Source organism: Panthera pardus, unplaced genomic scaffold (genome assembly GCF_024362965.1).
Source record: "Panthera pardus isolate Hobbes unplaced genomic scaffold, ASM2436296v1 HiC_scaffold_24, whole genome shotgun sequence".
In the NCBI taxonomy this organism is placed as follows: Eukaryota; Metazoa; Chordata; class Mammalia; order Carnivora; family Felidae; genus Panthera; species Panthera pardus.
The window spans coordinates 98,220,265-98,233,488 of NW_026526810.1; the positions used below are offsets into that span (position 1 = coordinate 98,220,265).

At 45.3% G+C, this 13,224-nt stretch overlaps 1 protein-coding gene across 4 annotated transcripts in view; it reads left to right on the forward strand.

Annotated features, from left to right (window-relative positions):
• The first annotated feature begins 1,567 nt into the window (after positions 1-1,567).
• Positions 1,568-13,224, forward strand: part of DAAM1 (dishevelled associated activator of morphogenesis 1) — a 176,013-nt gene continuing 164,356 nt past the window's right edge. For 3 of the 4 annotated variants that reach the window (XR_002080635.2, XM_019451663.2, XM_019451666.2), the window contains exon 1: positions 1,568-1,701. The gene's annotated coding sequence lies outside the window, so the exon portion shown is untranslated. The remainder of the gene's footprint in view (positions 1,702-13,224) is intronic. The other variant, XM_019451664.2, reaches the window with a different exon arrangement.

Consider the following 13,224-nt stretch of genomic DNA (forward strand, 5'->3'; position numbering starts at 1 on the left):
GAGAGCAACATTCAAGCCATCTTCCTTCAGTGGAGAAAAATGTGTCTGGTTTGTTAAAAGAAAATCAGAATTCAGAACTAAAACTTCTCTCTGTAAAACAAAGCATTTGTCTCTGCTGATATCCTCAACCAGTTCCATGAATATTTTTTCTTGAACCCAAGTTAGTGCTGCATAATGAGATGAGAAAATAAGAGTGATAAGATTTCCAGTAATTAGGTGCAGTTGTTTGAAATCTTAATTGTGAACTTCTCCCCTCCCCCAAGATGTACAGTCTTCTAGAGATTTTGCTAGCAGAAATAAGGGTGTGAACTGATCCTTATGCGTGATTGAGACATATCCAGTGCCATTATAATTTACCTTTACAACTGGAATAACTAGATACATTGATTCTTTTTTCAGTTAAAAAGACACCTGAAGAACTGCTCTCAGTGTGAATTTTTCGTAATACTTGAGATCCACTGAATAATGAAAAATGTCACAGAAAAATTTTACATATTGAAAATAAAATCCTCCTAAAGGGTCAGAATTCGGCCACACACTTTTTGCTTTAGTTAAAATTAAACATTCAGCTGTATTAAGATCACGGCATTCTTGAACAGCACGATGCTGTTTGGTTTAGGTCGTTTAAAAAATATTTTAAGAGAAAGGCATGGAAAAGGAGGGGAGAGTGTTGTGGATTTAAAAGTGCATGTATGCATATGTGTCATTTATCAAAACTTTGGACAAGGACGTCGTCTTCCTGGGAGTTGAGAGCCCTCAGAGCGGGAAGTCCGCTGCAGGGAAGAACAAAAGCATGGCTGCGCGATAGTACTATCTCTGCAGCAGCAGCAGGCTCCCCGAAGGAGGGTTGCAGCGACTGTCTATTATTACACCGCATTTTTATTAGTGACAGCCTCCGTTATCCTGTCAGCTCAGCCAACTAAGCTGTTCCCTGCGTCTGGTTGGTCACCCGGACTCCGTTAAATGGGAAAAGGAAAGAGGACAGAAAGGTGAATTGTACTAAGTGGGGGCACACGGGGATTTCTCTTCTTCGCGGCCGGCATCGCCTCTTCCTCGGGGACGTGGGGGGAATTCCAGGACCGCTTTTAAGCCAGAAACCAGTGCGTCCTATTAATTAGTTTCTAAGCGCAAGGAAGGCAGCGAAAAGCTTAATCTTCTCCCTCCAGCTGGGGCCAAGAGCCGGGATGGTCAGAGCTGCCTGGCCCGTGCGCACCAGCGCCCGACCCCTGGCGGCCCTCAGAGCCCTCACCGGGCAGAATGGAGGTCAAGTCAAAGGTCACGACCGCAGGGTGCCCTCCCCCCACCCCCTCGCCGCGGTGTCCGCAACTCAGCTTCTTGAACGACCACCACTAACACTGCAAGGCTGGAGGGCGGGGAGGGGGCGGGTCTGGCGGGGGGCGGGATCAGGGGGCGGGGACGCAGCGGCCGAGGAAGGCGACGGGAAGTGTAGTTCCGTGAACCCTGATTAGCGTAGCTACTCGGGCTGTGCCTGTGAGATCGAGACTACAACTCCCAGGGGTGTGCGGGCCCGGCAGGGGAGTCCATGCGCAGTGGGCGCCACATTGTATCCTATCAGGCGAGGAGAGGGTGATGTCACCTGCGAGTTGGTAACCTACGAGCGGCTGTGAAGGAAACTGTTTAACCGGATCCCATTGTACCCGGAGCGCAGAGCCGCCTTTCCAGCATGCAGGGGCTGCTCAGGTAAGGGGGACGTGCCGCCTCGCTCGCCGCACTCATTCATTAAGTAGCACCGCGCGGTGGCGTGGGGGTGGGCGCGCTACTTCGGGCCGGGCGCTGGGTTCTCGGCGCGCCCTCCCGCTGCCTCCCCGGAGCCCCAGGGCCAGTAGGTAAATATTAAACCCGTCCTTCAGGTTGGGTCTGGGTGGGAACGGGACCTAGACAGCTCCCGGCTGCCAAGCTGGGTTTGGGAAAATGGCTGCAAGCGCGGCGAAAAGCAAGGCAAGCCCGGAGGAAGGCGCCCCCGAGGACGGGGGTCCCTCCCTCCTTTCTTTCTGAGGCGCTGGGATGCCAAAAGAGCAGGCAGGGTACCATTCGCCGCCTTGCTGTAGGCTTTCGAGGCTGGGGCTTCGGGGCGCCGGGGGTCGTGGCCTCGGCTGGGGGCCCTGCCCGCGGTCGCGAGCTACTGGCCCGGGAGGCTCCGATGCAGGCGTGGTGGACTCGGAGGTGGCAACAGGGAAGGAGGGACTCGTGTGCCCGCCCGCGTTCGAGCAGAACCCCAACCATCCCTGCAGCCCTCGCTTCGAGCTTTATTTGAAAAAGGGACGAGGTGACTGTAATTCCGCGAAAGTTGGAAGCTAAAGGTCTCGCAGGAGAGGAGGGAAACCCCGCGCTGCGGAAAGACCAAGGGGTGTTGGCGGACAGCGGGGAGCGGAGCCTGCGCCGCCTGTGGAGCGGGTTCGGGGCGCCGCAGGGTGCTCGCGCCTCTCGTCCCCCTGGGAAAGGTGCATCTTGTTTCCCCTGTCCGGATTGCTCCCTCCACAAAGAGCACCTGAGCTGGGGCGAAGCGTCTGCCCGGAGCCTTGGGCTGGGAGTTGGTTAGGCGGTGCGGGGTGTCGAACAATCTAATGATGAGGCTCGCTGTGGGGCAGGAGGGCTGGGCAATAGGAACCATCTGGTGTCGAAAATCCAACTGCTTGCAAATGGGCTTGCCCTCCGACTTGAGACGTGCTTGGGGCCCGAGAACTCTATAAAAGTCCTCTGGATTTCCTTTCCTAGCACCCTCATTCTTTCGCATACTCACTCATTCATCAAACCCAGCTAATGGCTCTGTTCTCAAGTCGCTCACAGCCTGGTGATGGGATGTTCTGGTTTTTTGTTTGTTTTTTTGCCCCCATAAAATATTTTGGTGGGCCCAGGAATTGATACTTGCGCTTTATTTCCTCTAGCTTGGTCCCCTACCCCATCTCCACCCGCAGGAGAGCATCAAGAGCATATGCTACCCGTGACCGTTTTGCGCTCAATGAGTTGGTAGTTGCTTGAGACTGGAGAAGGACCTAGTGAATTGAAGCGGAGTTTGTCTGCGAGACGAATCCCGTTGCCATGGCGACTCCTGCCGTCGGAATCTTAACTGCTCCCACTGCTGTTTCAATTCGTTGTGGCTCTGCGGGCAGCTGGGAGGGCGTGGCCAGTGGGTGTGGTCAAATGCTCGTTCCGGGCCCAGCTGCTCTCTCTTCTTCACCCTTTCCACAGCCCAGGCCTCCATTCTCTTGGAAATAACTTGGACACAGTTCTAGACCCCTTTCCCTCTCGTGTGCCCATACCTTGGACTCTCCTCTCTCCAGAAGTAATGCTGGAGCCTTTTTCCTGAGGCATGCTCTTTCCCTTTCAGGCTAGATGCATAATTTCCCTAATAATGTACCTGACCCGAGTTGGAGGCATATTTCTCAAGGAGGGCGTGTCCTCTGTTTTGCATGAAGAGAGAGCTCTCTGGCCACCAGTAAAGGGCCTCGATTTGCCCTAGGTGCATCTCTCTGGAAGTTTATAGGAACAGTTAATTACTGAAATTGAATTCTGGAAGTCCATGTCATGCCTTGTGGTTCCCATAAAATCTAGAAGCCTGCCGCCTGCTTAAAGGATGCAGGTCCTTGAGAATGAAGCAGGCTGGGCAGGAATCTAGGAGGCCTGGGTCATTCTCTAGCTCTGTCATTGCTGGCTACCCCACTCTGGGGTAATTCTTTACTTCAGGGGACCTGGGTCCTTAGTAACGTGGGAGAGGGGCTATAGAGGGTTTCCCAAAGTTGATTCTAGGTATAAAATCTTGTGACTCTACAAAGGACTTGGTCATTGTCTTTTCTCAAAATAATCTGAAGATGAGTTAAATTCCACTTCTGACACTGTGGCATTGGGTTAATATCTCTGAGCCTTATTTGTATGACTCACTTGACAAACCAGCCTGGCTCTTCATGGCAATCCTTCAAGGTAGGCAAGGCAGCCATTTGACTAGTTGTGATGATATTTCTAATATTACTAGTGTTATCCCTGTATCTGGACTTCTATTTATCCTTTTATTGTAGAGTAGAATTAATTGTTCAGGGTTTGTCTTTTTATAGATTCTTGATGAATGCAGTTATGTGTAATCTAATTGCATTCAGTGTAATTGAATTACACAAATATTTTGTTTACCTTCTGCTTTTGTTACATGCCAAAGTGGATTATCACAGACATTGCAGTTAAGGGGGAACAAGGCTGTATCTGTGAATGTGTATGCATGTGCATTCTTGTGCAGGTAGATGCTTGGGGACATTGACTGCCAAGTGGTTGACATTTCATCGTCTTGTTTCAAGTAGGCGGTTACATCCTCATGAGGAAGCAGAATCAGAAATTGTCACTGTTTTTGTCCTAGAACTTATCATTGACTGAACATCTCCTTCGATTGTCTGATTTTTCATGTGTCCCTGTAATTCTGACAGCAATTCTAATGTGTCTCCCCCCCCCCCCCCCCCCCCCGCAACCCCCAAGGTCTTTGAGGGCAGGGTCTTTGTCTTGTCCTTCCCCGTCTCTCTAGCAATTAGTGTTTGACCATTGGTAGGTATTTAATAAATATTTGTTGAGTCAATAGTAGAGCCATGATTGGAGATTCAAGATTGCATTCTTTCCACTGGTAGTTCTGGCATCAATGGTAATACTCCTTTAGCTTTCTGTGAAGTAGTTTCATCTCAGCATAAATGAAAACGCCTATGTAGCACGTGACCTGAAGTATAGAAGGCCTTCCATGTGTCTGAAATCGATGTATTTTGTAATTATTTGCTGTTGGAATACATTCACTCACATAGACTTTCTTTTTTTTTTTTTTTTTCTCTAAAATTCTTGTTACAGGTCTTAATGCAATTCTTATTACCCCACAGCCGGCATTTCTAGATGTCTCTTGTTCTCTCCCTGGCCCAGATAACTTTCCCAGGAGGTGTAGGACAGGAGAGAGAGAGACTAAGGCAGAGATAACTAGAGGGTTTTGCCAGGCCACCCATGGCACCGGAGGCACCATTGGGGTAGAGGAGCTGGACAGTGGCTTTCTTATCTGTGGAGGAGTTTTCTCATAAACAGGATTGGTTGTCCCAGGCTGGCTCATGTGAGAGAAGAACGGAGTAGGAGAGATTTGTCCAATATTTGTAACGTTGTGTTATCATCCACTAGTCAGATTCTGTGGGTTTTCAGAAGTATAAATTAGCGAGGAGGCATGATACCAGCAGTGGGTTGTGTCCTTGGGTGGTGCTTACAGGAGCTTAGTAGGTGCCAAGGAATTTGAATCCTGGCTTTCTCGCTCTGTGGATAGGCTCTGGGTGTCACGAATGCCTGTGTGTCTGTGTGTGGTTTTATTTGAACGACTTTGTTTAAAAGCCTGCTTTTAGTGTTGGTATTATGGTCATCAGAACAAATAAGCTGTTTACAAACAAAACATGGTTAAGATTGAAAGTGTTTCATCGTGTAAATATTTTGGGGATGTCATAAAGAGTGGCTTTGGCTTGAGAATCTTGAGGTCTTCTGTGAAATCACTTAAAAAGTTACAGCTGTTGGATCAGGGAGACCCGGCTTTTCCAACAAAGCCTGGTACCACTGAGAGCCTTAGGTGTTTGGTTCAGGAAATAATCACAGAGTTGTAACTTCTGTGGGGCCCTCCCTGGCTTCATGTCATACTCCTGGTATTTCCAAGCTTTAAGCCTATCCTTATATTATTGCAGGAAATAATTGCAGGCACCTTTGCCACTTTAGGTTAGCAAACTTGTTTAAACTCCAGAGGGGGCACGGTCAAAATGAAAATTCTTATATTTCATTTTGTGATTTTTCTTCTTTGCATAAGGAACGTGGACTACTGTCACTTACATTGGCATTTCGAGTTCTAACGTGGTAATGGAGGAAATCTTCCAAGTGAAATGTATTCTAACACTCACAGCATCTGTTCTTAATGGTTTCCCTGAGAGCTCAGTTTAGAGGCAACTGATACCACAGGTACTATTTAAGAAATCGGTAAGCTCGGGTGATGATCTCAGTTCTTGAGTTCGAGCCCTACATCGGACTCTCTGCTCTCAGCACAGAGCTTGCTTTGGATCCTTTGTCCCTCTGTCTCTCTCTCTCTGCCCCTCCCCTGCATGTGTGTGCGTGCTCTCTCTCTCTCTCTCAAAAATAAACAAATATTAGGGGCACCTGGGTGGCTCAGTCTAAGTGTCCGACTCTTAACAGATGCAGGTCATGATCTCACAGTTTGTGAGTTCAAGCCCTACATCGGGCTCTGCACTGATAGTGTGGAGCCTGTTTGAGATTCTCTGTCTCCCTCTCATACTGCCTCCGCCCCAGCTTGTGCACGCTCGCTCACTCTCTCTGTGTGCCTAAATAAGTAAATAAACACTAAAAATTAAAAAATTTTAATGTTTATTTTTGAGAGAAAGAGAACGTGTGCATGAGTAGGGGAGGGGCAGAGAGAGAGGGAGACACAGAATCTGAAGCAGGCTCCAGGCTCCGAGCTGTCGTCACAGAGCCCGACGTGGGGCTTGAACTCACAAACCTTGAGATCATGACCTGAGTCAAAGTCAGCTGCTTAACCGACTGAGCCACCCAGGTGCCCCAACCCTAAGGAAAAAAAAAGAAAATTAAGTAAATAGACCTAAAAAAAGAAGAAATCTGTAAGGAGAGGAGTTTCTGTATGTGGCTTGAGAGTAACATCTGGTGGATGGGGCAGGCTCGGGTGGAGGATACTTCCTGTGAGGTCACATTCACTGGCTTCTTCAGTAGGTTGTGTTTAGAGTGGCTGATAGAGATTGGAAGTGAAGGATGGATCTGAATTGCCTCCCCGTCCCTCTGATTCCTCCAAGCCACCACTTAGTAAGTACCACCACTGACAGCGGTATGGATGCAAATGAGATGCAAGTTGATTTTGGTGACCTACATTGTACTCTAGCAGACTATTTTTGCAGGGAAAAAAAAAAAAAAGGAGTTTACCTTTTTATTGTCTGGCATCCTTTCCACTGTTCCGGGAGGGGAGAACTGAGCATTTCAGAATGAGTTTGCGTTCATAATACACACATCCAAAAATTAGTTAAAACGCTGAATCCAGGAGCACTGCAGCAAGTATACGGAGGCCTCCCCCCTTCCCCGCGGTTCATCTGAGGTTGCCAAATACATATGCAGCTTTGGTGAGCATTATTTTCCTTGTTGATGTTTCAGCACTCCTGGTTTTTACACCATCTGTGACTTTGTCCAGTAATGGCTCCACTCATTTGGAATGTGTGCTCCTCTGAGTTTCTAAATTCTGCTTGTGCTCTCAGATCCATCTTGAGTGCCACAGATTCCAGGAAGCCTTCCCTGCCTCAGCTTTTACCACCCCCCTCTGTCCTTCCTCCTCAGAGCCCTTAGCCTGACCACAGAACGTAACATAGCTGACACGATGCTGATAGTCAAGGTATGTGAGGTGCTTACCTTGAACCAGGACCTTCCTAATACTTTACATGGGCTTAACCATTGACTCCTCTCACCAATTGTATGAGAAGGTACCATCATCACCATTTTACAAAGGAAGAAACTGAGGCATGAAGAAGTTAAGGAACTTGCCTAGCTCAGGTCCCGCAACTGGTAAGGGGCAGACTAGGTTAGGGACCTAGGCAGCTTAGTTCTCTGCACCCCTACACTGTTGCCTTGCCTCTGGTTTTCCTGTGTGTTCTTTTCTCTCCATCGAGTTAGGGGGAATCATAACTTCCTTTGTATCTCTTACTTCTGAAACAGTGCTGTGTCAGTAAGTGCTGGGTTCATTGAGAGTAAAAAGGCTTCTTCATTTAATGGTTTCTTTTTTTAAATTTTTTTAAAGTTTATTTATTTATTTTGAGAGAGAGTGAGCACAAGGTGGGACAGGGCAGGGGGGTGGTGGTCAGAGAGAAGGAGAGACAGAATCCCAAGCAGGCTCTGCACCATCAATGCAGAGCCCAATATGGGGCTTGAACTCATAACTGTGAGAACATGACCAGAGCTGAGATCAAGAGTTGGATGCTTAACCACCAGAGCCACCCAGGTGCCCCTTCATTTAATAGTTTCTTAAAGTCTGACTTTCTGGAGCAGAAAATGTTGCATCTGTGTATTTGAATGATAAAACTTTTGAACTCCCTCCTTTTTGCTGTGTGGGTGATAGGCAAATTATTTGAAAAAAGAAATGCTCTTATATGCCATCTCTAAATCTATTTGGAGCCTGTCCAGCATTAGACTGTATTTGTTAACTGAGATAACTTTCCAATAGGTTGAATCTCTTATCTAAAAAAAAAACCTTCTCACCCAGAACAGAGCTCCAGAAGCTGACTCCCATAACTTCTTAGCATTCTTCCTCCTTGGTGTCTTTTAACATAAATTGTAAAAGCTCTTTTGAAAAGAAAATAATGAAAACTTGAGTAGTAGTCCGACATGTAATCTAATATTGGTTTATCCTTAGATATTAAAATAAGCTTTTTTATTTCTCACCTCAGAAGAGAGACTTTTATTTATTTTTACAGTGGAGCAAATTTGGTGCCAAATATACGATTGCAGTTCTTTTAAACCTTAGCCCCTATTGTGAATTAAATGTGGAAACCCAGGGAAGCAGGTTCAATTTTTAATGCAGTTGGTACGATTTCCTAACTTACAATAGATCTTTTCCTTTTGGCTTAAAACTGGATATTTTGCCCCTTTGACATATTTAATGAAGACAATTGAGTAAAACTCAAAACTGTGTCATTTAGGGAAATAATAGAAAAGTTATGCCCTAACAGTATATTGCCAGGAAAAGGAAATGAAAACAAGAGGCTTATTAGCTGATAAGTTGTTCAAACATAATATTCATTCATTCAACAGATATTGATTTCAGAAGCTTTTTTTTTTTTTCATTCATCTTCTTACACTTCCTAAGTATGTCAGTCACCGTTAGTAATAACCTGAGTTCATTCTGTTCTATAAATTGCACCAGGATTGGAATTGAAGGTACCTTTTATTCTGCCAGGTACATAATTAGGGTCAACTATTAAACTGGTCTTTGTCCTTTTCATTTCTGAAAGAAAAAAAAAATCTGTGCAATTGGCAAATATTGCCCATCTGATGGGCTTTCTGAATTTAGTCTTCCAAGAGTAGATAGCCCAGATCTGAGCTTTGGGCATTGTCTGGGCAATAAGAGATGCCCATCTTTTGTTTTTTGAAATGGGTTCTATATTCTGGCTTTTTGGCTATGCTCAGCTTGTTAGTGACCTACAAACCAGGTCAAGGCCATGGGTTAGTTTTGTCTTGTTTTGGAGCCACAAACTGTACCTATAATCTTAGTCAGCTTTTAAAAAAATTTTTTATATTTACTGTTTTGTTTTTTTTTTTTTTTTTTTTTTTTTTTTTTTTTTTAAGTAGGCTCCATGCCCAATGTGGGGCTTGAACTCACAAACCTGAGATTGAGTCACATGCTTTACCAACTGAGCCAGCCAGGGCCCCTCCCTCCTGCCTGGTTTTAATTCATCATGCTCCTTCTTGGCAACAGAGGAGACTAGATAGTACACTGTGGATATATTAATGCATAGCCATCACTTCAAGGGGCAAAAGATGGGGGTCTTAGTTTTTTAGACCCCATAAGTTAGAGGTAAAGCTTTGCCAACAATTTGCCAAGGAATTGTATGCTTCTGACAGGTGTCCTTCTATGAAGAGTGGGTCAGAACTAAGAGCAGCTTCCTAAATAAAACTTTGCCAAAGCCCCGTAGCCTTGGTCTTTTCTGTTTCTTGGGGATGTGACCCAAGTCATTAGTAGATGTTTTTGTGCCATTTCTTGGCTTCACTCTTCTTCCCTAAAACCCCTGCAGATTTGCATCCTAGGAGAAGAGTGAGGGATAGTGGTCAGCATCATTCACCAGGTTAGATTGTTCATATGTATCTAAATGTATTTGTTTCATAGAGATCTGCAAAACCAAGCAGTGAAATGATTAGACATGAGTTAGTTAATTAGAGCCTGTAGTTCTGCAACAAGAGGATTACACCAAGGGCTCTCCTAAATATTGAGAATTTATTACAAAAAATATTGTAAAAAGTTCAAGGAAATGATGTAGACAGTTTAAACCATTTGAAGGTCCCTTTTGCATTCTCTCCTCTCGAAAGTTGGTGAAATTGTGGATACAGAAAATGGCATACAGTTTCGCCCTTAGCATTTCTTTTTTTTAATGCAGCTACAGTTACCCCATATTAGTGGCTTTTTGACTTAGGATGATGACGGCAGAAGAAACAACAATGACATTTGGCTTCTTTCCCATTCTGTTTGTATGTGGCAATCTTGTTTGCATTAGCAGTCCTCAACCCTGCTACTTGCACTCAGTGGTAATTTGAAAAAGTCTGAGACAGTGTGGAATGAATTGGGCTGGAATTGAAGGCGATGGCCGAGACTGCATCATGTTCTCAGAACGTTAAATGAAAGGCCTGTTATTATATTTTCATATTTTAAACATTAAGAATAGGGATTGGATTGGACTAGAAAACCTCTATGACCCATTTAGGGCTTAACAGTCTGTGTGTAGGTGACATTTCCAACTATAGAAGTTCCAAGAACTGTGGCAAGAAACTGCCGTGCCTCTGACATTTTCTGCTAAGGGACTGGTTTGAAATTTAAAAAAATAAAATACTATTTTTAGTTTGACCCAGTTTCTTTTCAGGCTGTGACTGAAGCCACCTTTCTTCCTCACTCCACCTTTGCCTACTACACTCCTTGGATTGTAATTTGAGTCTGGAAGAGCAGTGAATTGCCTCCTTGTCAGTCCTGTGCTCATAGCCTCCTTGTGGGAAAAGGACAAGGTTGTCTTCCATGGGCCGGGTTTCATGTGAGGGGAGCCACAATCACTGACCTCACCAAGGAGCGCGTCTTACCCCTTACCCCCTATTTGAGAAAAGGGAGCTGTGTGGTAGCAGAGGGTGGGGGCTGCTTACATTTGAATCCTCCCGAGCTCACATTGTTTTTCTGATGGAATATGTTGGGGGAAGTAGGTGGAGGGGAGGACAGAGGGAGTTATTGGGTCTCACTTATCTTATCATTTGTTTCCCTCTGGATCGCGTTTGTTTATACTGTCTCCTCGGGCCAGGAATTCCTCCAGCAGAAAGCATGCATACACGTGGGGATATTCAGATCTGATCCGAGCTTCCTTCTTCTTGTGTTCCATTTGCTGACTTGGCTTTCCTCTCTACAGCCTGATCTGAAAGGAGGGCTGGAGATATTTAACCTGTTTTCAATTCTTCTGTTATGTGGAAACGAGATCTTAAAACGGTGACTTGGGGCAAACATGTTAATGTGTTTTTGATGAGAAAAGAGGATGGTGATGAGTAGGCTTAAATCTAACATTTATGTAGAACTTACTTATGTTGGTAGAGAGTTTAGTCATGAGTGTTTGACACCTTGAAATGAAATCTCGTCACCATTTGGTTGCTGTGTTGCAATTACACAGAGAAAAAAGACACATCAATTAATTTTAGGTTCAGATGTGGGTAATCTTTGCAATTCATTTGAAATTCCCGGGCCTCAGTTTCCTCATCATGAACTGTAGTGAAAATTCTAAAATTTTGTGTGAATGGTGTTATCGTTAAATAATGACCTTACTTGTATGGCATTGTGTAATATTGATGATTATAATAGCCAGTGGATTTCCCTAGAATGGAGATCAGTGAGGGGGGGGGTACCTCCATTTTCTCACCTTCAGAGTTTCCAATATTGTCCCCTGCTCTTAGCACTAAGAGACTCTGAAACTAAACCCTTAAAATCTGATCCCTCTTCTGTTCTTTTTTCTTTTTTTTTTCTTATGTTTATTCATTTTTGAGAGAGAGAGAGAGAGAGAGAGAGAGAGAGAGAGAGAGAGAGAGACTGAGCAAGAACATGGGAGGGGCAGAGAGAGAGGGAGACACAGAATCTGAAGCAGGCTCCAGGCTCTGAGCTGTCAGCACAGAGCCCAACGTGGGGCTCCATCTCACGAACTGTGAGATCATGACCTGAGCCCAAGTCAGATGCTCAACCAACTGAGCCACCCAGGAGCCCCTGATCCCTAGTCTGTTCTTAATTGAACAGCTTCTTGTCCTGTTCCCCAGCTTGGGGGCTCAGGAAGTTCCATAGGGTATAAGGGACAAGGCTAGACAATGTCTTTGGGTGATCATCCAGTTCTGTTTAAATTGATAAACTCTTTAAACCAGAGTTTGACTACCAGTGGTATACAGGATGGATGTAGCCAGCTGTCATGTTTTGTTTGACTAACCCAGTGTTATTTTAAAAAATTGAATGATTTTAGCGAGTGTTTACGTTCTCATTTGGCACAGGCCTCACCACACCCTAGTGCCTCATACACAGCCACTTTGTTTAATGTGATATTTCTTTATCTCCTTGGACCTTGAAGGCATTTGAGTTTGTGATCCTATTTAATTTAATTTATTTATTATTTTTGAGAGCCCCCTAAGTGGGCTTTGCGCTGTCAGCAAACCTGATGTGGGACCCGAACTTGTGAACCATGAGTTCATGACCTGAGCCCCCAGTTCGTATTGTAAGCTACTGGTAACAAGAGTCTCTTCAAACCAGTGGTCTGGTAAACGACTCAATCCAGGGTATCTGAACCTCAGTGCTATTGGCATTTTGGACAGGATAATTCTTTGTTGTGGGGGCAATACTGTGTACTGTAGGATGTTTAGCAGCATCCTTGGCCTCTATCCACTAGATGCCAGTAACAACCTTTCCTCCAGTTGTAACAACCAAAAATGTCTCCAGACATTGCCAAAGGTCCCTGGGAGGGCAAAATTGGCCTTGGTTGGGAGCCAGTTGACAGATTTTGGATGGCCTGAGAACTTTTAAACATTGGACCAGGCTTAGATATTTAGGGATAAATTGGAATTCATCTGGGAAACTAAGCTACCCTGCTGTTTTTATTTATTTGGGCAGTTGGTGAGAGCAAAGTAAAGGTCAGTGGATTAGACCCTGTGGGGTCATTTCTCCATTCTTCCGTGACCACTGCCTGGGAGGCCAGCCACATTTTAAGGACATATTCTTGGTCACAACAGGGGACTCTGTGAGACACTGATGCTGGGTCAGGGCAAGCCTACCAGAGCTAGTGGGTAAACAACTTTGAAGCCCAAGGCCTGTGTTGGTAGGTCAGTAATGTTATCTGTGGATAAGGAAGATGAGGCTTTGGGGAAAGAAAAGGTTTGCTCTGTCATTATTGTCAAAGGCCAGAATGCTTAGAAAAAGGGAGGGGGGGCTTCAACCTT